The 25,161-nt window shown below is 49.3% G+C and overlaps 1 long non-coding RNA gene across 5 annotated transcripts in view; it reads right to left on the bottom strand.

Moving 5' to 3' along the window:
* The window catches only part of LOC141092393 (uncharacterized), a 39,806-nt gene that overhangs the window by 7,982 nt on the left and 6,663 nt on the right, over window positions 1-25,161 (bottom strand). For 3 of the 5 annotated variants that reach the window (XR_012232783.1, XR_012232782.1, XR_012232781.1), the window contains 2 exons: window positions 16,068-16,125; window positions 8,779-11,479 (listed from right to left, as the gene is read on the bottom strand). The exons of 1 other annotated variant lie outside the window; for it this stretch is intronic. This is a non-coding gene — a long non-coding RNA (uncharacterized lncRNA). Of the gene's footprint in view, window positions 1-8,778; window positions 11,480-16,067; window positions 16,126-25,161 lie in introns of those variants that run through there. One more of the 5 variants, XR_012232785.1, reaches the window with a different exon arrangement.

Below are 25,161 nucleotides of genomic sequence, written 5' to 3'. Positions count from 1 at the left end.
GCACTGCTAAACTACAACCCCGTCCATAGGCCCGCCCCCTTATGACCAAAGCCCCGCCCCTGTCACACCTCCATCCCCGCCCTGCCGGGCCATGGAAGAATGGTCTTGGTTCAAGCCGGTCCCTGGTGCAAAAAAGGTTGGGGACCACTGCTGTAGAGGATGCCCCCTTGTCCCCGTCACAGGTCTAAGAGTAAAAAGGTCACTAGAAATGTCTTTGTACTGTCCCCGCATATTTTTATACATTGTAATAAGATCACCCCTAAGCCTTTGTTTTTCCAAACTAAATAGCCCCAAGTGTAATAACCTATCTTGGTATTGCAGACCCCCAAGTTCCATAATAACCTTGGTCGCTCTTCTCTGCACCCGCTCCATTTCATCTGTCTTTCTTATACACTGGAGACCAGAACTGTACGCAGTATTCTAAGTGTGGTCACTCTAGTGACTTATATAGAGGTAAAATTATGTTCTCCTCATGAGCATCTATGCCTCTTTTAATGCATCCCATTATTTTATTTGCCTTTGCAGCAGCTGCCTGACACTGGCCACTAAATGTGAGTTTGTCGTTCACCCATACACCCAGGTCTTTTTCAGTGACAGTTTTGCCCAGTGTTTTACAATTAAGCACATAATTATACATCTTGTTTGTTCTAAAGTGCATGACCTTACATTTAACCCCATTAAAGCTCATTTGCCTTTTATCAGCCCAAGCTTCTAGTTTACATAAATCCTCCTGTGACATAAAATTGTCCTCCTCTGTATTGATTACCCTACAGAGTTTAGTGTCATCTGCAAATATTGAAATTCTACTCTCTATGCTCCCTACAAGGTCATTAATAAATATGTTAAAAAGAAGCAGGCCCAATACTGACCCCTGTGGTAACCCACTGCTAACCGTGACCCAGTCCGAGTGTGCTCCATTAATAACCACCCTTTGTTTCCTATTCCTGAGCCAGCTCTTAACCCACTTACACATATTTTCCTCTATCCCCATTGTTTTCATTTTATATATCAACCTTTTGTGTGGCCCCATATCAAAAGCTTTTGAAAAGTCCATGTACACCACGTCCACTGCATTTCCTTGGTCCAGTCCGGAACTTACCTCTTCATAAAAGCTTATCAGATTAGTCTGACAGGAACGGTCCCTCGTAAACCCATGTTGATATTGGGTCATGAGGTTATTCTTCTTCAGATACTCCAGTATAGTATCTCTTAGAAAACCCTCCAGGATTTTACCCACCGTAGAGGTCAACCTCACTGGCCTATAATTTCCAAGTTCAGTTTTTGTCCCCTTTTTGAATATTGGCACATTTGCCATACGCCAGTCCTGGGGTACAGACCCTGTTATCATGGAATCTTTAGAGATTAAAAATAATGGTCTATCTATGACTACACATAATTCCTGCAGTACTCGGGGGGTGTATCCCATCCGGGCCCGGGGATTTGTCAATTCTAGTGATTTTTAGATGCCGCCGTACTTCCTGCTGGGTTAAGCAGGTGACATTTAATGGAGAATTTTTAGCACTGATCATGTTATCCGTCATGGGATTTTCCTGTGTAAATACTGTTGAAAAAAAGTCATTTAGCATATTGGCTTTTTCTTCATCCTCATCTACCATTTCACCCAGACTATTTTTAAGGGGGCCAACACTATCATTTTTTAGTTTCTTACTATTTATGTAGTTAAAGAACATTTTGGGATTATTTTTACTTTCTCTTGCAATAAGTATCTCTGAATCTTTGCTGTCTTGATTTGCTTTTTACAGAACGTATTTAATCGTCTGTATTTATTTAATGCCTCATCACTACATACTTTAAAGGAAATCTGTCACCTATTTTTTCGCATAAAAGCTGCGGCCACTGCCATCAGGGGCTTATCTACAGCATTCTATAATGCTGTAGATAAGCCCCCTATGAAACCTGAAAGATAAGAAAAATGAGTTATATTATACTTACCGGGGGGCGGCCCAGTCCGGCGCCCCCCATCTTCTAGTGATGATGTCCTCTTCTTTGCTTCCCGTCGCGGCGCAAGTGTACTGCACTGCCCTGTACTGCTCTGCAGTGCGCAGGCACCAGGAAAGGTCAGAGAGGTCCGGTGCCTGCAAACTGCAGAACTCTGCTCTGCCCTCAACAGGGCAGAGCAGTACACTTGTGCCAGAACCGCGACGGGAAGCAAAGAGGTCGTCATCGCTAGAAGATGGGAGGCGCCGGATTGGGACGCTCCCCCCGGTAAGTATAATATAACTCATTTTTCTTATCTTTCAGGTTACATCGGGGGCTTTTCTACTGCATTACAGAATATTGTAGATAAGCCTCTGATGGCGGTGGCCGCATCTTATATGCGAAAAATAGGTGACAGATTCCCTTTAATTCTGTAAATGCTTTCTTTTTGTCACTTATTGCGCCCCATAGGCTGCTTTCACACATCCGGCTTTTTGAATCCGGCACGATGCGGCGAAAAGTGTGAAAACTGGATCCGGAATTGGATCCGGTTTTGGCACATAGAATTTAATGATCGCCGCATCGTGTCGGAAGGACATGCGGCGCCTCCGTTTTAAGCCGGAAACGGCAAACCTGCGCCGTCCGGCGTCAGCAAAAAACGTTGCCTGCAACGTTTTTTTTTTGCAGCGCCGGAACAGCTTTTTCTACAGCGCATGCGCGGACACTGTGAGGTTTAACCCACAAGTGCCCGGCGCGCGCACGTATCTCTCTCCCCCCCGCATACCGCCGCCTCTCTCGTCGCCGGTGTGGCTCCTTTAAATGCTTTCCAAGCCGGATCAGGCGCCGCATCTGCATCCGGTGTCACCGCTGCAGGCCTGATCCGGCGGTCCGGCTTCCCACCGCACGCCGCCGGAACAAAACCAACGGATGTGTGAAAGCAGCCTTACTGCTCTATTTAACCATAGTGGTTTCCTATTTCTAGCATGTTTATTCCCATACGGTATATATTGTGCACAGGTCCTATTCAGGATGCTAACAAACATCTCCCATTTTCTTTGTGTATTTTTATGTCTCAGGATATCATCCCAGTTAATTGCACTAAGATCATCTCTCATCCATTGGAAATTTGCCTTCCTGAATGTCAGGGTCCTGTCAGCGCCGGCGTGCAGCCTCCGCTGAGCAGGGACTCATCCGCACTGTAGGGGGGCCCGGGGTCAGGTACGGCTGGAAAGTACTGACAAACAGGACCTGAGGACGCTGAAGTAGCAAGCAGTGAAGGACCAACGGTCATGTGACTGCAAAGGGGCGGGACTTAGCGTCCTGCTTCCAGAGATCAGCAGGACACTATACAGAAATACTCAGTGTCAGGCAAAACGGAGGTCTTACACAGAGATAGCAGTAAAGTACCAGGGATGAGACAGAACGAATAGTCGGGGCCAAGCAGGGGTCAAAACTAAACAGACATAGAAGGTACCAAGCAGAATCCAACAAGCAATATCCAGAGAACAGACCGAGTCGTACACAAAGTATCAAGCAACCAGAACACAGCACAAACACACTCAGGGGTCAAAACAACTCTGCCAAGGGCGAAAGTATAACTGATGGGGAGGGGAGCTTCCTGAGGCTATAAGAAGCTTTCCCAGAACCAATGAGAGGCCACCATAATAAGTCCCAGGTGTGCAGGTAAGAGTCTGCACGGAGATCAAAACATTTACCCTAGAAGTGCAGGTCCACCAGCACTGGTATCATGACAGTACCCCCCTCTCAACGGGGGGCCTCTGGACCCCCAGGCTTGCCTGGGTACCTAGCATGGAAAGCCTGAAACAGGCGATCCGCATGCATCAACCGGGCCGGCACCCAGGACCTGTCCTCCGGCCCATACCCCTTCCAATGAACTAGGTATTGTACTGACTGCCGTACCAACCTGGAATCTACAATGTGACCAATCTCATATTCCACATGTCCCTCAACCGAAACCGGAGGAGCAGAAGACTCATATTCTCCCCGGACTGCTTCAAAAGGTTTCAGTATAGATCTATGGAGGACGTTAGGGATCTTGAAAGAGGGTGGAAGGCACTGTACGCCACTGGATTGATTTTTTCCACAATCTTGTACGGGCCAATGAATTTGGGGCCCAACTTGGCTGACGGAATCTTTAACTTAATGTTTCGCATGGAGAGACAAACTTTCTCTCCAACCTGAAACATGGGACCAGGCGTTCGTTTCCTGTCCGCGAAAAACTTACACCTGCCTTGAGAACTAGATATACGCCGCTGGACTTCTGCCCATGTATCTTTTAACCACTGAACAGAGTCCTCAGCCCCGGGACACCCCGGATCCAGATGAGAAAACTCACCAAAATGAGGACTGAACCCATAGTTGATCAAGAAAGGGGACATACCAGTGGATTGACTCACCTGACAATTGAAGGCAAATTCAGCCAACGGCAGTATATCACACCAGTCATTCTGTCTAGCAGAAGTCAGACATCTGAGGATCTGTTCCAGAGACTGATTAGTGCGTTCCGTCTGACCATTACTCTCGGGATGGTATGCAGATGAAAAGGACAGAGACATCCCTAATTTTTTGCAGAAAGCACGCCAAAACTTAGCCACAAACTGCACACCATGATCAGATACCACATTCAGGGGTACCCCATGCAAGCGGACCACATGCTGCACAAACAATCTGGAAAAGATCTCAGCTGAAGGTAATGCGGACAGGGGTACAAAATGAGCCTGCTTAGAAAATCTGTCCACCACTACCCATACCACCGTATTACCCCTGGAAGAGGGAAGACTGGTAATAAAATCCATGGACAGGTGGGTCCATGGTCTTTCGGGAACTGCCAAGGGCATCAGCTCCCCCACCGGCCGGCTATGAGAGCTCTTAGAACGAGCGCAGACCCCACAACCAGAAATGAATTTCTTTATATCAAAACCAAGGGTAGGCCACCAGAAGATCCTAGCCACCGCCAGATGCGTGGCTTATATACCAGGGTGAGCACTCAGCTTGGATTCATGGAACTCTTGCAAGAGTTTAAGGCGAAGTTGCTCTGGGACAAACAACTTGCCCCCCTGGCTTGGCCGCAGGAGCCAGCGACTGGGCCCCCTCAATTTCCTGTTCCAATTCAGACGAGATCCCTGCTAACACAACCCCAGGGTGCAGAGTGGAGGACGGTGGCTCAGGGGCAGACACAGGATGAAAACTGCGAGATAAGGCGTCTGCCTTGACATTCTTTGACCCTGGACGGAATGTAATAGTAAACTGGAAACGAGAAAAAAAAAAGACCAAACGTGCCTGTCTGGGCGTAAGGGTATGTGCACACGCTGCGGATTCTGCTGCGTTTCCGCAGCGTTTTTGGCTCTGCAGAAACGCAGCAGATTTTGCTGCGTTGTACAGTACCTTTATTTCCTATGGAAATAAAAAAAAGCTGTGCACATGCTGCGTTTTTTTCCGCGCGGTTTTGCTGCGGTTTACAATCCGCAGCATGTCAATTGTTTGGTGCAGAAACGCTGCGGTTTTACACCTCATCCATTATGAGGTGTAAAACCGCAGGGCAAAACCGCAGAAAAACCGCAGATAATCCGCAGATAAACCGCAGAAAAACCGCAGCACTTTGTCCTGCGGATTTCCTGCGGTTTTCTCTACAAAATCCGCAGAGACTAAAAACTACGTGTGCACATACCCTTAGTCTTTTAGCAGACTCAATGTATGACAGATCAGCGATCACAGTAACCGGGTGACTGGCCCCCTCCAAAAAGTGCCTCCACTCCTCAAACGCCAACTTGACCGGAAGAAGCTCTCTATTGCCTACATCATAATTTCTTTCAGCAGCAGAGAATTTCCTGGAAAACAAAGCACATGGCCTGAGGTTGGTAAGAGTGGCAGGCCCTTTGGACAACACTGCCCCCACCCCCACCTCAGAGGCATCCACCTCCTCCACAAATGGTTTGGACGGTTCTGGCTGTACCAACGCAGGAGGAGACATAAAACATTTTTTTAGAGTCGCAAAGGCCTCTTTTGCGAGCGAGGACTAATTTCTCACATCCGCACCTTTGCATGTCAGATCTGTGAGTGGTTTGACCACCTGCGAAAACCCCCGGATAAATTTGCGGTAATAATTGGCGAACCCCAAGAAGCGCTGAAGACCCTTAAGATCTCGGGATTGCACCCAATCCGCAATGGCCTGCACTTTCTTGGGGTCCATGCAAAAACCCTCACAGGACACAATTAACCCCAAAAAAGACAATTCCTGAACGCAAAATACCCATTTCTCCAATTTGGCAAACAGATGATTTGGAGAACATTTCGTACATGTTCCAGATGAGAATGCCTGTCGGAGGAGTATATCAAAATATCATCTAAGTAGATAACAAAACGACCAATGAGATCCGAGAATACCACGTTGATGAAATTCTGAAATATGGCGGGGGCATTGGTAAGACCAAATGGCATGACTAAATTTTCAAAAAGTCCCTCGGTCGTGAGGAACGCAGTTTTCCATTCATCCCCCTCTCGGCCCCTTATCAAATTATATGCCCCTCGAAGATCCAGTTCAGAGAACCATTTTGCCCCTGATAGTTGGTTACACAAATCGGGAATCAACGGAGTCTGATTAAGCGCGAGAAAATCGAGACAGGGACGTAACCCATCTTTTTTCTTTACAAAAAAGAAACCTGCTGCCACAGGTGAGACTGAAGGACGTATGTGTCCCTTGTGCAGACTTTCAGCAATGTACTCCTTCATAGCCAAGTGCTCAGGGCCGAATAAATTAAACAGACAGGCTTTAGGTAATTTAGCCCCCGGGACCAGCTCGATAGCGTAAAGGGTATATGTGGCGGTAACATCTCGGCCTCGCTTTCAGAGAATACATCTTTGAAGTCCTTCAGGTATTCCAGATTACCTTCCAGCTCAACAGATGATACAGACACAGATTTAACAGGTTCAACTAGCAGTGCGGATTTATCACACAACTGAAAATCATTAAACCCCCATTGAACAATCTCCCCCATTTTCCAGTTAATATCTGGGTTATGGCGTTGTAACCAGTGCATGCCCAACACCAACCCTGCAGGTAGATTGTCCAGAACCAAACTTAGGTTTTCCACGAGTAGCGCCCACTCTGAGCGCAAATAAATCAGACATGAAAATAATTCCCTCTTTAGTGAGGGGGGAGGAGTCAATGGCCACCACCTTGTTCAGAACCTTGAGCCTAACTGTCCCTATCTTGCAACGAGTGACCAATTGGGAGTCAATGAGATTAATGGATGATCCGCAGTCCACGAAGGCTGTAGAGGGAAAAGAACTACCATCCACAAACAGTTCCACATGAAGTAAAACTTTAGAAAATGAGGAAAAGGGTACCTGAGGGTCTGAGTAGTCTCCCCGCTGACTACTCAGACCTAGTCATTTCCCGCCGACCGGGTCGAACACGGGCAATCAAGACACTCCCGTTTCCAATGTCCCATTTTACCGCTGTAAAAGCATAACTGCTTGTCCTTCTGGCGTTTCCTCTCCGTATCCTTCAGGGAGAGGGCGCCTACGTCCATGAGCTCAGGGGCAGTCTCTTTTCCACTGGGGAACAATGGGGTCTCCGCCTGCATCACCCCTCTGGCCCGCAGCCTGCTGTCCATCCGGATGGCCTGGGTCATGGCGTCCTCGAGACAGTTAGGTGGGGGATGTAGCACCAAGGCATCCTGCAGCCGCTCGGACAAGCCTCTGCGAAAGAGACCTCGAAGTGCAGTGTCGCCCCAAGAGATCTCTGCAGCCCAGAGGCGGAATTCAGTGCAAAACCACTCAGCCGAGTGTTTCCCCTGACAGACGCTCATCACCATGTCCTCTGCCAATCGCACTCGGTCAGGCTCATGATATATGTGCCCGAGGGCCTCAAAGAATGCATTCACAGACATTCTCAGGGGCAGTGGGAGGAAGGGAGAAACCCCAAGCTTGTGGGGACCCTCTTAATAAGGACATAATGACCCCTACCTTCTGGTTTTCATCCCCAGAGGAACGTGGTCTCAAGCTAAAAAAAAGTTTGCAATCCTCCATGAAGATCCTGAACTCCTTTTTGTTCCCAGAAAAGTCAGGCAGTTTAACAGGTGGTTCCGGGGACACCAGAACAACATCCCTCACCCCAGCCCCCAGAGACCCAGCACTGCCAGCAGATAAAGCCCCTCGCACTGTCTCAGAAACCTGCTGCTGAGAACGAGCAAGAGCTTGCTGCTCCAGAGATAAACCCTGAAACATCTGACATCTGGAATCCATAATTCTCTGCACAAAAAAAAAACCCCAAAACTTACTGGTCAGTTATAATGTCAGGGTCCTGTCAGCGCTGGCGTGCAGCCTCCGCTGAGCAGGGACTCACCCGCACTGTAGGGGGGCCTGGGGTCAGGCACGGCCGGAAAGTACTGACAAACAGGACCTGGGTACGCTGAAGTAGCAAGCAGTGAAGGACCTACGGTCATGTTGGGTCACCCTACCAGGGCTGTGGGGTACTCGGTACCGGGCCGGTCCTTCAGAGGGGAATGTCACAGCAGAGGTGACCCAGTCTGTGGCCCTGGGCGCCCATGTAACAAGGAGTTTGAGTGGTGAAATAAAGTTTATGAGTGATTCGTGACGCCACCTGTGGTGTTCGGCAAGGGAGGTGTTAAGCCGACGCTGCAGACAGATCCTCTGGGACAGATGGTGGGGTGCAGCAGTGATGTTATAGCCCTCCACAGGTAGGGCTGTTGGTCCCAGGGCAGTGTAGATAGGTGATGGGGAAGAGGGTGCAGTGTCTGGCACAGAGATGTAGCAGTGCTGAAGAAGTTGCAGGAAGAAGGCAAGGACACAGTGGAATGTAGTTTCTTTACCTTTACTTGTAAGTGCAGTCCAGGGTCCAGATTACAGATGGCACAGATGATTAGCCTGGAAGCAACTTAGGAATCTCTCTGTCAGATGGATTGTGTAGTCTCCTCTCTAGCGCTGAATTGAGGTACATGCAGTACTGTGTTACACTGACGTTCCTCCTTCTTCTTCCCTTTTGGATCTACCTCGTATGGCAGACAGCTGTAGCCTTCTATCTCTCTTGGCTCACCCTTCGCTGTTGTGCCTCCGAGTCTTAGTTGGGAATAGAGCATTTACAGCTTCCTATTCCTCTGGTTTCTGTTGCAGGACCTTCAGTATCCATACAACCGTGGAGACCAGGCTCCAGATCATGTGCTATCACTGGGAGGGAGCTCTCTATCCTCAGCTCAACCTCCAGCTCCTCTCCACATGTCTACACTCTTTGCACTCCTCACACTAACTAACTCATTTCCCCTCCTGGCCCCCAGAGAGAAGCTCTTCCCCTTAGTATTGGTTCAGAGCTCCCTCTGCTCGCCTGGAGTGGGAACTGTGTTGCATGTTATGGTTAACTGCCAGAGAGACCCTTCATTGCGTCCAAGCCTGACATCACACTCCCTGGAGGAAGGCAATGCCAGTGTGGCGACCATACTCCTGGGGGCGCCACATTCCCCCTAGTGCAATTCAGCACTCCTGGGCTGATAAAAAACATACACAACATATAAACAAGTTTAAATGTACAAGATTTAGAAAAATGAAAAATTACAAAAACCAAAAGCTCCAAAAATAGTCCTGTGATGATAATTCCAGGCATCAACGTCCATGGTCCATTCCTGGGCAAATGGTGAACTATGTACAAAGTTAGTGACCACACCTAGTCCAGTGGCCAAACTGTCCATAACACAAACAGAAAAACTCAATAAAAAGGAAATTTCTTACAGAATATCTGTAGGCACAAAATTTGAACAGTTATTATTATTATTGAGCCATTTATTCCATGGCGCTTTACATGTGACGAGGTGTATACATAATACATACAAGTACAGTAATCTTAAACAATACAAGTCATTACTGGTACAGGATGAGAGAGGACCCTGCCTGCGAGGGCTCACAATCTACAACGGGATGGGTGAGGATACAGTGGGCGAGGGTAGAGCTGGTCCTGCAGCGGTTTGGTGGTTACTGCAAGTTGTAGGCTTGTCGGAAGAGGTAGGTCTTCAAGTTCTTTTTGAAGGTTTCCATGGTAGGCGAGAGTCTGATATGTTGTGGTGGAGTTCCAGAGCAGAGGAGATGCACGGGAGAAATCCTGTCTGCGATTGTGGGAAGAGGAGATAAGAGGGGAGTACAGAAGGAGATCTTGTGAGGATCGGAGGTTTCGTGCAGGTAAGCACCGGGAGACTAGGTCACAGATGTACGGAGAACTCAGGTTGTGGATGGCTTTGTATGTCATGGTTAGGGTTTTGAACTGGAGTCTTTGGGTAATGGGGAGCCAGTGCAGGGAATGACAGAGGGGAGAGGCCGGGGAATAGCGGGGGGACAGGTGGATTAGTCGGGCAGCAGAGTTAAGAATAGATTGGAGGGGTGCGAGAGTGTTAGAGAGGAGGCCACAGAGCAGGAGGTTGCAGTAGTCAAGGCGGGAGATGAGGGCATGGACTAGGGTTTTTGCAGATTCTTGGTTGAGGAATGTACGGATCCGTGAAATATTTTTGAGTTGAAGTCGGCAGGAAGCGGAAAGGGCTTGGCTATGTGGTTTGAAAGAGAGAGATCAGTGTCAAGGATAACCCTGAGGCAGCGAGCTTGTGGGACTGGAGAGAGTGGGCAGCCGTTTACGTTAATGGATAGGTCTGTTGGGGGGGGTCACGTGAGATGGGCGAAAGATGATTAGTTCTGTTTTGTCAATATTAAGTTTTAGAAATCTAGCGGAGAAGGATGAAATAGCAGACAGACATTGAGGGATTCTGTTTAGTAGAGAGGTGATATCTGGTCCAGAGATGTAGATCTGTGTGTCATCAGCATAGAGATGATACAGAAAGCCATGAGATTCTATGAGCTGTCCGAGGCCGAAGGTGTAAACGGAGAAGAGCAGGGGCCCTAGGACTGAACCTTTCGGGACTCCGACGGATAGGGGGCGTGGTGAGGAGGTGGTGTGCGAATGGGAGATGCTGAATGTCCGGTCTGCTAGGTATGACGCAATCCAAGATAGGGCCAAGTCTGTGATACCAAGAGATGAGAGGGTCTGTAGTAATAATGAATGGTCCACTGTGTCAAAGGCAGAGGACAGGTCCAGGAGGAGGAGGACAGAGTAGTGTCACTTGGCCTTGGCGGCTTGTAGGTCATTGGTGACCTTAGTTAGGGCAGTTTCAGTGGAGTGGTGTGGCCGGAAGCCGGATTGCAAGTGGTCAAGGAGGGAGCAAGAAGAGAGGTGGGAGGGTAGTTCAAGATGGAAGTGTTGTTCCAGTAGTTTTGAGGCATAGGGGAGAAGTGATATAGGGCGATAGCTAGATACAGAGGATGGGTCAAGAGAGGGCTTTTTGAGGATAGGTGTTATTGAGGCATGTTTAAAGATTGAGGGGAAAACACCAGTTGTTAGTGATAGGTTGAAGAGATGGGTTAGGGTTGGGATGAAGACTGTGGTGAGGTTTGGGATGAAGTGGGATGGGATCGGGTCAAGTGCACAGGTAGTGAGATGTGATCTTGAGAGTGGAGAGTCGATCTTCTGTAATGGCAAGACAATATCAGTTACATATATACATGTTAACACTTACATTGCTTTAACTTATTCATATGCAGAATCTGAGGGGTGGTATACCTTGAGTAGTACGGGTAGATCTACGTAACATTGGCGTGGTTGAGGATCTTACTGGTTGCCTGATGCTAACTACTGGTGTAGTGTGTGATGTACTGGGTACACTACTGGTGGTTCTGAGTAGCACAGGGATACTAGATTTCCTAGGACCACTTCTACTCACTGTGGGTATGACAGATTCACCACTGGCAGGGCGAGGGTTCTCTGGCTCCACTGCTGGTGTGGCATCTGCTGTCTGATTTTCCTGATTTTCAGGATTTTCTTGAGTCACTTCTTGTTCTACCAGTTGGGGAAATGTCAACACTGGCACCACTATGGCATCATTTACTTTAGTCCAATTTGCAGGGAATTCTCCAAGTATAGTGCTGACCTTTTATTCTTCCATTGGTTGGATGTTATTTTCTTTCATTCTTTCCTTTAGCTGGTTAGGGCATAATTTCAAATGATCCCTTGATATTGCTGCTGAGGTTTCTCCTTCATCTTTACTAATAAGGCACACCTTGGTATTGTCAAAGTTTGAGGGTAGAATGGTGTAGGGTTCAGCTTCCCATTGGTCATCCAATTTATGCATCCTTCTTTTCCTCTTTAGGACTTGTTCTCCTGGTGACAAGGGAACTGCAGGGGCATGCTGATTGTAGTTCCTCTCTTGTTTTTGTCTTGCCTGAGCTAGACTCTTTTCCACACACTCTTGTACTCTTCTGTACTGTTGCTGCCTCTCTGTGTCGCAGTCAGCATCTGGTGACGTCACCTCAGGTGTAAGGACTCCCATATCCAAATCAATAGGCAGCTTACCAGGCCTCGCTCTCATTAGGTAGGCTGGAGTGCAGTTGGTGGAATTCACAGGAATGTGGTTATAGAGGTCTACCAGATCTGGCAACTTTTCTGGCCACAGATTCCTCTCTTCCAAGGGCAAGGTCTTCAGTAGGTCAATCACCACCTGGTTCATCTTTTCACACATGCCATTGGTCTGTGGACGGTACAGTGTTGTCCTGAGCTTCTTACAACCGTATAAGTTACAGAATTCCTGGAACACTTCTGCCTCAAAAGCTGGACCTTGATCTGTAAGCACTCGCTCTGGATATCCGTGTGGTCTACAAAAGTGCTGTTGGAATGCCCTGGCTGCTGTTCTGGCTGTTTGATCCATCACAGGCACAACTACCAAGAATCTTGAGTAGTGGTCAACAATGGTAAGAGCATAAATGTAGCCTGAACGGCTTGGGACCAGCTTCACATGGTCCAGGGCGACCAACTCAAGTGGCTGTTTGGTTATTATTGGCTGCAAAGGAGCTCGCTGGCTGTTTCGGTCCTTTCTGCGCATGTTGCATTGTCCACACTCTCGACACCACTTTTCAATGGCTTTACTCATACCAGCCCAGTAAAATCTCTCCCGGAGCAAGGCTTCCAACTTCTTCCATCCGAAGTGTCCAGCTCCATTATGGTATGCTTACAAGACCATTGATGCTTCTCTCTTTGGGACTACCACCTGCCAGACCAGCTCATGAGTGCGGGCATTGATACTCCTCCGACACAGCTTTCCTTCATAGATGAACAGCCGACCTCTTTCCTTCCACAACTGTTGGGTTTCTTCAGGAGCATCCGACTCTGGGCGTGAGTCAGCTTGTGACAGTAGCTCCTTCACCTGGCGGACTGCAGGGTCACAATCCTGCGTTTCTGCCCAGTCATGATGAGGCAATGGATTTAGGGTGGCCTCTCTCAAGCCAGACCGTCTGTTTCTCACTCCTTGGGTACGTTGGGCCGCAAGTGGCCGGTGGAAGGCAGGTAACTCGATTTCTTCAAGTGCCTCAGGGTCTTCTCCTGCATCTGGCAGATTAGGCATTCTGGACAGCGCATCAGCATTGGCATTCTTGTGCCCCGCTCGGTACTTGATGGTAAATTCATAGTTAGACAGCCGAGCCAGCCATCGCTGCTCCAGTGCACCTAGTTTTGCAGTTTCCAAGTGAGTCAACGGGTTGTTGTCCATGAAGATGGTAAACTTGGCTGAAGCTAGGCAATGCTTGAATCGTTCAATCACAACCCAGACTATGGCAAGGAACTCCAGCTTGAAGGAACTGTAGTTGTCAGGGTTCCTTTCAGTGGGACGAAGCTTCCTGCTGGCATAGGAGATCACTCTTTCTTTGCCATTCTGTACCTGTGACAGTACTGCTCCCAGTCCCACGTTGCTGGCATCAGTATACAACACAAAGGGTTGGTCATAATCTGGGTAGGCCAGGACTTCATCTCCTGTGAGAGCCATCTTCAGTCGAGTGAAGGACCTCTCCAGCTCCTCATTCCATTCGAATGTAGGACTCTGCTTTCTTGGGCTGACCCACCAGAAGATTTGGCATAGGAGTGGCTCTCTCAGTGAAGCCTTTGATGAACCTTCGGTAGTAGCCTACCAACCCAAGAAATTGGCGTACTTCTTGGAGGTTGCTGGGCTTCGGCCAGTCCCGGATGACTGTGACCTTGTCAGGGTCCGGTGCCACACCTTCTGCACTCACTATATGACCGAGGTACTGAACCTTGGGCTTCAGGAGGTGGCATTTGGAAGGCTTCACCTTCAGGCCAAAGTTGGACAGGACTACAAACACCTCAGCCAGGTGCTTCAGATGGTCTTCATAAGTCTTGGAGAAAACAATGACATCATCAAGGTACAACAGGACCATCTCGAAGTTCTTGTGTCCCAGGCAGCACTCCATCAGCCGTTGAAATGTTCCTGGGGCGGTGCAGAGCCCGAATGGCATATAGTTGAACTCACAGAGACCCATTGGGGTGGTAAATGCTGTTTTCTCCTTGTCTGCCTCTGCCACGGGAACCTGCCAATACCCACTGGTGAGATCTATGGTGGAAAAATAGTTAGCAGTTTTAAGTGCAGCTAATGATTCCTCAATTCTGGGTAATGGGTAGGCATCCTTATGTGTAATGCTGTTAATTTTCCTGTAATCAATACACATTCTCATGGTACCATCCTTTTTCTTTACAAAAACTATTGGAGCTGCCCAGGAGCTACAACTGCCTCTGATAACCCCTGCTTCCTTCATCTCTCTCAACATACCTTTGGCACATTGGTATTGTGTTGGGAGTATAGGCTGGTACCTTTCTTTTATGGGTGGATGATCTCCAGTGGGGATATGATGCTGAACTCCTTTTGCCGTTCCAAAATCCAGAGGGTGTTTACTGAATACCCGCTCAAACTCCTGGATCACTCTGTAAACCCCATTCTTTTGGTATGAAGGGGTGGAGTCAGTTCCCACCTGCAGTTGCTGACACCTCTGCCTGTGCGCCCCCCGGACGGTCACTCTTGGTGAAGGCATTTCACCTGTGTTCCACATGAATTAAGTATATAAATATTCCAGATGGCAGCTTGGGTGGACCATTTTTTCTATGCAGATAATATCTTGAAAAAGGCCTAATAGCCGAAACGCTGATGTTTTGTCTGCATAACACTGGTCTCACAATATCATATTATGCCCTCTTTGGATGAACAATAGATTCACATTATACTGTGTGCCGAGGCTTTTTCTAAAAGTTGCTTTATTTTCCTCTGAGCACCAGATTGCGAAAGCAGTGAGCACCCGATTCTCTATTATTTTCAGATAGAGGATACACCTCAAACAAACTGCACAGTCTCTCATTAAATTCACTCAGGGTATGTGACTCCCCTGAATACTGCAGTAGCCAGGCTGCTCCCGGTATGTAAGGCATAGACAGCGGCATTATGGGAACCGCTGCGTGGGTGCTATTGGAGCCGTAGCCGTGTTGGGCACTGCATCTTGCGGCGCTGAGGGACTGGCGGGGGCGTCCGCCGCTGCATCGGCGCTTGCCTCAGACATTCTCCTTCCCCCCCAGTTAACGGTTGCCAGGCCCCGGGGTTGAGTGGCTTACCGGCTGTAGGCCTCAGCTCCTCCCCTTCTCGCACGCTGTCCTCTCTTCCCGCACGGCACTTCACTTCCTTGCACTCTTTGGCAGGCTCCGTCTACGACGGCCCGCCTCTTTGGGTTCCCGCGCGTGCCAAGCAGCGGGATAATGGCGCCAACAGTCCACAGTACTCAAAACAGTCTCAGGCACACAGGAACCAGGGATACCGGGCTCCGTAATCCTGTTCGTGACGCCAAAATGGGTCGCCCTCCCAGGGCTGTGGGGTACTCAGTACCGGGCCGGTCCTTCAGAGGGGAATGTCACAGCAGTGGTGACCCAGTCCGTGGCCCTGGGCGCCCATGTAACAAGGGGTTTGAGTGGTGAAATAAAGTTTATGAGTGATTCGTGACGCCACCTGTGGTGTTCGGCAAGGGAGGTGTTAAGCCGACGCTGCAGACAGATCCTCTGGGACAGATGGTGTGGTGCAGCAGTGATGTTATAGCCCTCCACAGGTAGGGCTGTTGGTCCCAGGGCAGTGTAGATAGGTGTTGGGGAAGAGGGTGCAGTGTCTGGCACAGAGATGTAGCAGTGCAGAAGAAGTTGCAGGAAGAAGGCAAGGACATGCGGAATGTAGTTTCTTTACCTTTACTTGTAAGTGCAGTCCAGGGTCCAGATTACAGATGGCACAGGAGATGATTAGCCTGGAAGCAACGTAGGAATCTGTCAGATGGGTTATGTAGTCTCCTCTCTAGCGCTGACTTGAGGTACATGCAGTGCTGTGTTACACTGACTTTCCTCCTTCTTCTTCCCTTTTGAATCTACCTCATATGGCAGACAGCTGTAGCCTTCTATCTCTCTTGGCCCACCCTACGCTGTTGTGCCTCCGAGCCTTAGTTGGGAATAGAGCATTTACAGCTTCCTATTCCTCTGGTTTCTGTTGCAGGACCTTCAGTATCCATATAACCGTGGAGACCAGGCTCCAGATCATGCGCTATCAATGGGAGGGAGCTCTCTATCCTCAGCTCAACCTCTAGCTTCTCTCCACATATCTATACTCTTTGTCCTCCTCACACTAACTCATTTCCCCTCCTGGCCCCCAGAGAGAAGCTCTTCCCCTTAGTATTGGTTCAGAGCTCCCTCTGCTGGCCTGGAGTGGGAACTGTGTTGCATGTTATGGTTAACTGCCAGAGAGACCCTTCATTGCGTCCAAGCCTGACATCACCCTCCCAAGAGGAAGGCAATGCCAGCGTGGTGACCATACTTCTGGGGGCGCCACAATGTGACTGCAAGAGGGCGGGGCTTAGCGTCCTGCTTCCAGAGATCAGTAGGACACTATGCAGAAATACTCAGAGTCAGGCAAAACGGAGGTCTTACACAGAGATAGCAGTAAAGTATCAGGGATGAGACAGAACAGATAGTCGGGGCCAAGCAGGGGTCAAAACCAAACAGACATAGAAGTTACCAAGCAGAATCCAGCAAGCAATATCCAGAGAACAGACCGAGTCCTACACAAAGTATCAAGCAACCAGAACACAGCACAAACACACTCAGGGGTCAAAACAACTCTGCCAAGGGCGAAAGTATAACTGATGGGGAGGGGAGCTTCCTGAGGCTATAAGAAGCTTTCCCAGAACCAATGAGAGGCCACCATAATAAGCCCCAGGTGTGCAGGTAAGAGTCTGCACTGAGATCAAAACATTAACCCTAGAAGTGAAGGTCCACCAGCACTGGTATCATGACACTGAAGTTTAGTGTCCTTGTAACCCCTCTACTACACATCTTATTACAGGGCACATGAAAACTTATTATTTTGTTATCACTATTACCCAAGTGACCCCCAACCCTTACATTTGATATGCGGTCTGGCCTGTTGGTTAATATTAGGTCTAGCAGTGCCCCCCTCTTGTTAGGTCCTGAACCAGTTGTGAAAGGTAATTGTCTCTCAAAGTTGTCAGAAACCTATTACCTTTGCTGGAACTGCAGGTTTCTGTTCCCCAGTGTATTTCAGGGTAGTTGAAGTCCCCCATAATAATGACTTCTCCTTGAGTCGCAGCTTCATCTATTTGCTTTATGAGGATATTCTCCATTCCTTCCATTATTTTTGGAGACTTATAACAAACCCCTATCAGTAATTTATTATTTTTCCCCCCTCCCCCTATCTCCACCCACAGGGACTCCACATTTTCATTAGATTCATATATATTACCACGAAGGATGGCTTTTAAGGATGATTTTACATATAAACACACGCCTCCCCCTCGCTTATTTGTACGGTCATTTCTGAACAGACTATAGACCTGTAAATTAACCGCCCAGTCATGGCTCTCGTCCAGCCATGTCTCAGATATCCCCACCATGTCATAATTATGTTCCAACAACATTAATTCTAATTCCTCCATTTTGTTGGCGAGGCTTCTGGCCTTAGTATACATGAACTTTATGTATCTCTCTGTACCTCTATTCTTTCTTAACCCCTTCCTTAGCGATGACGGAATAGTACGTCATCGGTAAGGATCCCCTTCTTTGGGGTGGGCTCCGGTGGTGAGCCCACCTCAAAGCCGCGACATGTCAGCTGTTATGAACAGCTGACATGTGCCCGAGCGGAATCACCGTCTGCTCGCACCTATTAACTAGTTAAACGCCGCTGTCAAAGCTGACAGTGGGCATTTAACTTGTACTTCCGGCCATCGAGCCGGAAGTGAGCGTTGCCTTGTCAACCACGGGTCTCAGAGACCTCTATGGTTGTTGCAGGCACATTGCTTTGAGCACCACCCAGTGGCCAGAGCTCAAAGCAATGCAGTAAATCTGCTACATATGGGAGATCTGCTCATCGCCTATATGTTGCAGAGCCGATCAAGTTGTGCATGCTATCCTATGGAGGCTATTGAAGCATGCCAAAAGTTAAAAAAAAAAAAAAGTTTAAAAAAAAACAACCTAAGATCAAATCACCCCCCTTTCGCCCCAATCAAAATAATAAAAAAAAAAATCACACATACTCATATTAGGTATCGCCGTGTTCAGAATCACCCGATCAATAAAAACATGGATTTTTGTGAGTACTCACCGTAAAATCCTTTTATCCGAGACGCTCATTGGGGGACACAGATACTGTGGGTGTATGCTTCTGCCGCTAGGAGGCTGACACTAAGTGAAAAAAAGAGGTTAGCTCCTCCTCCGCAGTATACACCCTCGCCCCTATTGCGGGCAGAAATCAGTTTGGTGCCAAAGCAGTAGGAGGATAACAAATCAGCCTTAATACAGGTACAACATGTCCAAAGGAAAACACCACCCTTATATCAAATAAGTAAACACATAATCATTTAAACAAGAGCCAACTGGCTAATAGGGTGGGTGCTGTGTCCCCCAATGAGTGTCTCGGAGAAAAGGATTTTACGGTGAGTACTCACAAAAATCCATGTTTCTCCTTCGTCTCATTGGGGGACACAGATACTGTGGAACGTCCTAAAGCAGTCCCTGGGTGGGAGATTGACTCACCGATCCAAGCTACATGCACCTCCTGTTTAAAGGTGCACCCCCGTTGCTTGGAGAATCCTTCTACCCAGGCTTGCCTCCGCCGAGGCCTGAGCATGGATATTATGCTTGACAACTGTGTGCAGGCTGGACCAAGTTGCTGCCTTGCTAACCTGTTCCGTCGAAGCCTGATGCCGAAACGCCCAAGAGGCGCCCACCGCCCGGGTAGAGTGCGCTCTGATCCCTGCTGGAATCAGCGTGCCTCTAATGCAGTGGGACTCCTGAATAGTCAAACGAATCCATCTGGCTATGGTCGACTTTGAGACTTCCTGCGCTCTTCAGGGAGCACAAACAGCGTGTCCGTCTGAGGAAAGGGTGCCGTCCGCGACATGTACCTCCGGAGGGCTCTTACCAGGTCTAACATGTGAAGAGCCTTCTTCCCCACGGTGCACCGGTGCTGGACACAATGAAGGCAAAACAACATCTTCATTGATGTGAAAAAGAGGACACGACCCTAGGCAGAAAAGGAGGGGCTGGTCTGAGGACCACCTTATACCTATCGAAAGTGAGGAACGGAGCTTGGCAAGATAGAGCCGCCCGCTCTGAAACCCGCATGATGGAAGTGAAGGCCACTAGGGGAACAACTTCCCAGGACAGGTACCTCAAAGCGATATCCTGAAGCGGTTCCAATGGAGCTTCCTGCAGAACACTTAGGACCATGTTAAGAACCCAGGCGTCCATCGGCGCCATATAGGGAGGTATCAAGTGGGACACTCCCCAGATGAAAAGTTTTCACCTGCGAATTGGTAGCAACCCTGCACTGGGACAGGGCGGATAAGGCCGACATTTGTCTCCTGTGGAAACCTGGGGCAAAGCCCAAGTCTAATGCTCTACCGACTGAGCTATCCGGGCTCTATGAGCCCGACTGGAGAAAAACCAAGATGTTGGAGATCGAGAATCTTAGCGGAGAAACACCGCGGCCTCGACATCACGCAAAGAACACCTTCCAGGTGTTGTGGTAAATTCATGCTGAAGCAGGCCTCCGGGCGCTAATCGTTGTAGCGACCACCTTGCTCCCGAACCCTGCCTGGGTTAGAATCCAAGATTCAACGGCCCTGCCGTCAAACACAGGGTCCCTGAGTTCGGGTGGCAAATTAGCCCTTGAGACGGTAGATCTGGGCGCTCTAGCAGGCGCCCAGGAACATCGGCGAGCAGCTGCCTTAGATCTGCGTACCACGCTCGACGAGGCCAGTCTGGGGCCAGCAGAATCGCTGGCCCCCCTTCCATCTTGATCCCTTTGCTGCCTCTCGGAAGTAGTGGCAGTGGGGGAAATAGATATGGGAGTTGAAACTGGTTCCATGGCAGAACCAACACGTCCACCGCGAATGCCTGCGGGTCCCTGGCCCGAGCGACATATGTGGGCACCTTGGCATTCACTCGGGAAGCCATCAGGTCCACATCCGGAGCTCCCCACAGTTGACAAATCTGTTGAAGAACTTCGGGATGTAGAGACCACTCTCCGGATGCAAGACCCTGCCGGCTGAGGAAGTCTGCCGCCCAATTTTCCACGCCTGGGATGCGGACAGCCAAAATCACCGAGTGGCTTGCTTCGGCCCAATGAAGAACGTGCTCTACCCCGTGCATGGTTCTTCTGCTGCGGGTGCCCCCCTGACAAATTATGTAAACCACCGCCGTGGCGATGTCCGATGGAATCCGGACGGGGCGGCCTGCTAGAAAGTGATGAAACTTCTGCAGAGCCAGCCGAATTGCTCGTATCCCCAATAAGTTGATTGGGAGGCGTGCCTCCTGTGGCAACCACCGTTTCTGGGTTGTGTGGTGGCGAAACACCGCTCCCCAACCGAGGAGACTGACGTCGATTGTCATTAGCAGCCCATGACATGGGGGGAAAGGTTTCCCCTAGGCCAGAGAGGAACTGGTTATCCACCATCCGAGCGACTGCCTGACTTGAGAGGACAGTTTGCACCGCCGATCGAGCGTGAGCGTGAAAGGATTCTTGTCCCAGACTGACACGAGGCGTGCTGCAGGGGGTGAAGTATGGAACTGGACGAAAGGTATCGTTTCGATTGCTGCCACCATTTTCCCTAGGATCCTTATCGCGGATCGGATGGTATGAGGGACTGGTTGGCGTAGTGTCCGGACTCCCTGCCGGAGACTAGTGCCCTTTTCTGAGGGAGAATTATCAACCTTCAGCAAGTGTCAAAGATCATTCCTAGGAAGGAGATCCTCTGAGCTGGATGATTTCTTTGCATTGACTAACCATCTAAGCGGCAAGAGTATCTAGCGTGATATTGACACCTTCCTCACATGCCCGTATTAACGGGCCCTTGATCAAGAGGTCGTCCAAATAAGGCAAGCCGACTATGTCTCGAGAATGCAGTGTGGCCCTGACAATTGCCATAACCTTTGTGAACACTCTGGGAGCCGTGGCTAGCCCGAAGGGTAGCGCTACGAACTGAAAATGCTGAACGCTGATGGCGAAGCGTAGCCGCCTCTGATGAGGAGGAAAAAATGGGAATATGCAGAAATGCATCCTGGCTGTCAATTGAGGCCAAGTATTCTCACTGCTCCATGACCGCTATGACTGAACGGAGACTCCATCCGGAAATGTCTGATCCTGATGAATTTGTTCAGAAGCTTTAGGTCCAAAAACAGACCTGACCGACCCGTCCTTTTTGGAAACCGCAAAAAGGTTGGGATAAAACCCCTGAGCTCTTCCGTGTTCCGGCACTGGAACAATGACTCCGTTGTGCAGGAGCAACTTGATGGCTCCCAATAGAGCCCTTACCTGGGTATCCACCCTGGGAAGCCGGGAAAGAAAAAAACATTTTGGAGGGTATCTGACAAATTCTATTTTGTGACCTGAGGACACCAATTCTTTTACCCATGCGTCGTGAGCGATGTTGGCCCAGACGTGTTGAAAACAGAGTAGGCGGCTGCCCACTTTGCTAGTGTCGTCTGGTAAAGACCTCGAGTCATTTGGCCGATGATCCTTAGGATCTTGGTCCCCTCGATCTGGCCTGTTGAGCCCGCATTCTCCCCAATGGGTTGGCTCTATATGACCTGCCGCTCCCTATCCTGGTTGGGGCGGCCTGAGGTGGCGGAATTGGGTCCCGTAGTCCACCCGGAGTTTTTTAACGCATGACCCTGGACTGGTCTCCTATTCGGGTCCCGGACCAGGCTCAGGCTGCTTAGCGGCCGCCACCTGACCAATGCCGTCACGCCCGGCCTGGAATGGCCAGTGGCACTGCGAAAGGCCCGAAAACGTGCCTGAACCGGGTGAGAAAAAAAAAAAAAACGATTTAACCTTCTGTTGAGGGAGAAACCCGCTCTTTCCTCCTGTGGAGTCGGAGATAAGTTGATCCAAAATTAGGCGGCCGCACTGATAAGGCAGGGAAGTCAAGGACTTCTTGTAAGTTGAATCGGCCCGCCATGTCCTCAACCATAGGGATCTTCAGATAGAGATTGCTTTAGCGGCAGCAAGTGCTGAACAATTGGCCCCATCCAAAAGCGCATTCAATACATAATCTCCAGCTATCGTCATCTGACATGTGACCTCCGAGATCTCTTCAGGTAGATCCTGCTCCTGCGCGACCTTGTTTAATGTTTCTGACTATGATATCATAGCCTTGGCTACCCAAGTTGCTGCGAACGAGGGAGCGAGTGCAGACCCTGACGCCTCATATCCTGAACGAGCTAGGCTCTCAATAAGGCAGTCCTTGGGATCTTTAATTGAGGAAACCCTAGGGACAGATAACAGGGTCTTAGAGGCCAGGCGTGAAACCGGAGGATCCACTATCGGGGATTCCATCCATTGTTTATGGAGGTCCAGAGCAAACGAATAACGCGTTTCGAGTACCCTTTAACTCGAAAAAAATGCCGTTTTGAACGTTCTCTGTGCCGCTGCACTATGTCCTCAAACTCAGGATGAGGAAAAAATTCTGTGCGGCCGCTTCACTTGTTTACATGCCACTTTATGCCCCGTAGCCGCTGCGGTATCATCCTCAATCCCCAGGGTCTGATTGACGGCTTCTATGAGGCTGTCCACTGTTTCACGTGACTCTGGAGTGTCCAGGTCAATGGGCTCGTCTGAGTCGCAATCTGAGGTCTGCTCGCTATCAACCACTGGTGACGGGGAGCGAGAAGCAGATCTTACAGATGCCGAAGACACCGGATGGACTGGGCGACACCGTGTGGATTCGCTTCCCCCGGGTCTGCCTGGAGTGAGGGCGGCCCCTGCAGGCCGGAGGCTCCTGTGAGGTGGAGGTTCCCTCTAAAGGCGGCGAGACACTGTTCCTGCCCCTATCTGGGGCTTGAAGGGATTCTATTGCTCTCGTAAGCGACGCCATGTACTGTGACAGTGATCGGGCCCACGCCGGGGAATTTGACACATTGGTCGCGGTCGCAGGGGAGGGCTCCTGGGCGCATTTGGATTCGCAGGCTTCGCATAAATGCTTGCTCTGCGCCCGCGGCAACACAGCCCGACAAGAGATGCATGCCGCGTAAAAGAAAGTGTGCGTCATTGCTTTTTTTTTTTTTCGGACATGCTGTATCGAAAAGTTAGCCATTATTCCTTGGATTGTGGATAACTTGCAAACTGCCAGCCACAGCTTTCACTTCCTCTTGATTACCAATACGTCGGAAGGTGGGGACAGCAACGTGAGCAGTGATTGGGCGCCAGGCTCATGTGTCACAAGAACCTCACGTGAACCTCGGGAACATGAGTGCCAACACCGCTGGAACGGCGTCGGCAATGGAGACGAGTATAAGCTTTTTTTCCTTATAACTGGGCCAAACATGGGAAATAAAAAGTGGCTGTCCAAGTTGTTGACTACACGTTTAATCCTAAAAAAAAAACACCAACCCAGAGCATTGGCTTCTGCCTTAGCTGTTTTCTAATGACAGAAATGCTGGAAGTTGAAGAGGGTGTAAAGCTGCGCTGCCAGAAATATGATACACAATGTGAAACTAAATAGAGTGTAGATGCGGTTTTATTCGTCAACGCGTTTTGAGGTAATCTAGCCACAATTTAGTTTGCTTGATGAAGAGGTTGGATTGCCTCAAAACACGTTGTCGAATAAAACCGCATCTCCACTCCACTTGGTTTCCTATTGTGTATCGTATCTCTGGCAGCCCGGCTTGACTCCCACCTCAGTCTCCAGCATTTTGTCTTATCTTTGTGGTGATGCTGCAGACACCTTTTACAAGCCTTAAAAAGGGGTTGAGACTGTTGCGAGCCTTCCAGTTGAGCATACTCTGATTTCATCTATTCTCTGTTTACATGGTAAGACCCTATTGCGCGTTGTTTTTTTTTTTCCAGTCTTGTATTTATTCATTCTCCTAATAACAGCTCTCCGTTCCATTTCGAGCTTTGTGCTTGTTCCAATGCCGTTTTCTCTGTGTGTGGAGAAACCCTGGCTATGTAGAAGAGCCCAGCAATGTAACTGATATTTCCAGAATCACATAGTGACAATGTAGCCAAGCCCATCGATGTGGCAGAGCTGAGTATGTTAAGAGGCACACAGTGGCAATATAACAGAGTTGGGCATAGCAAGGAGCACAGCAGAAGCAGAATGGAACAATGATGGTCCTCAGATTCGTGTCCCTTCCAAATGATTAAAGGGGTTGTCCATTCCTAGACAACAGCTGCTTAATGAATTCAAGACCCCATAGAAAATAAAAATTATATATACTCTCTCCCGCAGCATTCTGATGGTGGCGCTGCTGTTCCCAACAGGTGATGTGACAGACATGTGTAAAATGATTGTTTCAGCTAATAAACTTCCAGTACAAATGGTGCTCAAAAGTACAACTCGTCCCACAAAAAACAAGCCCTCACATGGCCAAATTGACCGAAAATGTATGGCTCTGGGAAGAAGGGGATCAAAAAACGGAAATTCAAAACTGAAATACCCCTGGTCGTTAAGGGGTTAACAGCTGTCAGCCTACCCTTTGCTGGTTATTATAGGGGGACCCTACTTCATTTTTTTTTTTTTGGGGGGGGGGGGGGTTCCTCCATTTTAATAACCATTACCGTATTTTTCGGACCATAAGACGCACTTTTTTCCCCAAAAATTTTTGGGGAAAGTGGGGGGTGCGTCTTATGGTCGCAATATACTCACCTCTGGGGCTCTGTGGTGCGGTGGTGGCAGCGGGCGGGGCTGTGGGCTGTGCTCCGGTGCAGGGGCGGCGGCTCCGCCGGCATTTCCTCCAAGCCCGGTGGCCCCCCGCACATCCCTTGCTGGCCG

The sequence above is a fragment of the Dendrobates tinctorius genome, unplaced genomic scaffold (genome assembly GCF_039654945.1).
Source record: "Dendrobates tinctorius isolate UK_male_01 unplaced genomic scaffold, ASM3965494v1 ptg000059l, whole genome shotgun sequence".
NCBI lineage: Eukaryota > Metazoa > Chordata > Amphibia > Anura > Dendrobatidae > Dendrobates > Dendrobates tinctorius.
Note: the sequence above shows the minus strand (reverse complement) of the source record. Positions and strands in the feature narration are given on the sequence as shown.